Genomic DNA, 2,397 nt, shown 5'->3' on the forward strand with positions numbered 1-2,397 from the left:
AGATTCCCCGAGAGAACGGGTCGTCGCCAAATAAAAAACCGCTTGTCCTTTACCTCCTGAAGGATGGGGGCTCTGTGCGACAAGCAAACACACAGGCCCAAAATGTCCCACAAGAGGCGATCGCTGTCACTGCCGTCCGACCAGACCACTTGATCTTAGCCAAAAGGCCGAGAAGCGATACTTTGAAAATTGAAAATGGTGACAATAAAACATTTTCGAAAGAAAAATCTGTTCTTATCAGTTTAATATCTGATACGTCCCCTACCCGGGGACTACATATTAAATTGATTTTTGGATCACGGAGCTGGAGCCGGGGCTTGCTCCGTCCACTCCACGCATCGGCCTGGTATTGCAGTGTCTCCAGGAACGGTGCGCTTCCTCCTTTTTCTGTCGTGACTAATAGCAAAGCAAGGGGTTCTCGACGAGCTGGCGCTTCCGACCAGGTCTGTTCGATTGCGGGGAGTCGGCTGTAACAGGGTGGGAGTCGCCTTACGTGTCCAGGGCCGGGTAGCGCTGGTCCAGAAGCTGGTGCTGCGGTGTCTCCAGGAGCGGTGCGCTTGTCGTGGCTAACAGCCGAGCAACATGATGGGGGTGCTGCTGTGGTCGGTTCCCGCCTCTCGAGACCTCTCCTCTGACACGCCCATCTCCAATCAGGTGTGTTTGATTACCGGGAGTCGCCTTAATTGTCCAGGGCTGGTCACGCACAGCGCAGGCCAGCGACGCGAGGTGCCCGTCCTCCCTTTGCTTGGGGTGGGTCACCGTTGATCAGGAGGGTAGATGGGGAAGTGGTCCCTCTGACAGGCGGCCGGGGCCTTCATACTTACCTGGCAGGGGAGACACCATGATCAAGAAGGTGGTTCACCCAGGGCGAGGCTCGTCCATTGCACTCCGGCCGTGCTGACCCCTGCGAATTCCCCAAATGTGGGAATCTCGACTGCATAATTTATGGTAGTGGGGGACTGCGTTCGCGCTCTCCCCTGTGTCTCTTTGGTTGAAAAGAAGCCGATGGGTTGGGTTTCGGTGGCCGTTGTTGTTTCCTTTTTGGGTGACCTGTGGGTCAAGGAGTCGCTCAGAGCGGGGGCTTCTGTCTCTTGAAAAGTTGCTCCCTGGTGGCCGGTTCAGTTCAAATTTCCCACGGGCTGAGCGTTGCGTAGCTGTTTGCGTGTTTGTTTGGCTGTCCTTTTTGTACCCTTTCCCCCCATTTTCTTTTCATCTTACAGCGCCACCAAGTGGCCAGCCGCAGCGCCCCTTTGCACCTGACCACAGACCGGGCCCGTACGTAGGTGTAGCGATTTGGCTGAAATGATCTCATTCCTCCGGAGAGTTAGAGCCATTTTCGCAAACTCGGCCACGCGACCTGCGAACGTTTTGGGGTGCCCTCGCCGAGGTGAATGGAAATTTCCGCTTTTCTTGGATCGCCTCGGACAGTCGGACTCCAGAGAACCTTTCCGCGCCGCTCTGGGCCGGACCGGGCCCAATGCCTAGCGCTAGCTTGCAAAAGTAGGTTTTCAACAAAATCCAAAATAGCCGAAAATTTCGCCGGAACGCCCGGCCCGTCCGAGACCTGCCTCTCGTTCGTCTCGAGCCAAGCATTCCGATGACACGAGGCACTTGGCTCTGCGACAAACCGTTCGGGAGTTACGAGCGACGCCGTACGTTCCATCGCTGCAGAGCCGCCGCCAGGCCGATCGGGGCGGGGCTCGGTCACGTTGGAGGCGGGGGTGGGTGCCACCGTCCCCCGGCGTGTGGGGTCTCTGCGGCCGCCCGCGGCCGAGACCGGCGTCGCTGTTTCCGGCTTCCTCCCCGCTGCCTCTCGGCGCCATCGCTTCTCGGCCTTTTGGCTAAGATCAAGTGTAGTATCTGTTCTTATCAGTATACTTTTTCACACATATTTTTTCCTTTTAATACACAAAAAACAAGCAAGAGTAAAAGAAATACAAACACATGGTTTAAAAGTAAATACAATCTTAATAAAAACAAAACAAAAACAAAGCCTTTCTTTTTTTAAAAAAAAAAAACCATTGTGTTTGCTTGTTTTAAAAGTCCATTTCTTGTCGTGTTTTAAAAGGTGTGAGTGTTAAAAGTAATATACAGATTTAAAATGAAAACACAAGCATCTTGTACAGTAAAACACAGTAAAACACCAATTAAAAAAAAAAAAAAAAAAAAAAAAAAAAAAAAAAAATTCATCTCTTGTGCAAGACCGGGGGTGAGTCCTTAACAAGCAAGTCATCACCCCACTCCCCAGAACAAGCCAGTGAGATCTTATTTCCTGGGCTCAGCGGAGAACCTCTCTCCTCCGGCCCGCTGGCCCGCTGTTCCCGTAGCCAGAGTGGTGAGGGTGCATCTACGGGCGGCCAGCGACGGTGGCGGCCGGGACCCTTTCTGTGCGGCCCC

At 53.4% G+C, this 2,397-nt stretch overlaps 1 non-coding gene and 2 pseudogenes across 1 annotated transcript; all 3 read left to right on the forward strand.

The window, feature by feature from the left end:
* Positions 1 to 209: 209 nt before the first annotated feature.
* Positions 210 to 380, forward strand: LOC127159735 (uncharacterized; annotated as a pseudogene).
* Positions 381 to 816: 436 nt separating this feature from the next.
* On the forward strand, positions 817 to 980 carry LOC127159734 (U1 spliceosomal RNA). Its single transcript, XR_007826535.1, has one exon. It is a non-coding gene; the product is annotated as a U1 spliceosomal RNA (small nuclear RNA).
* An 841-nt stretch (positions 981 to 1,821) lies between these two features.
* Positions 1,822 to 1,913, forward strand: LOC127159736 (uncharacterized; annotated as a pseudogene).
* Positions 1,914 to 2,397: the final 484 nt, after the last annotated feature.

The sequence above is a fragment of the Labeo rohita genome, unplaced genomic scaffold (genome assembly GCF_022985175.1).
Source record: "Labeo rohita strain BAU-BD-2019 unplaced genomic scaffold, IGBB_LRoh.1.0 scaffold_2463, whole genome shotgun sequence".
Lineage (NCBI taxonomy): Eukaryota > Metazoa > Chordata > Actinopteri > Cypriniformes > Cyprinidae > Labeo > Labeo rohita.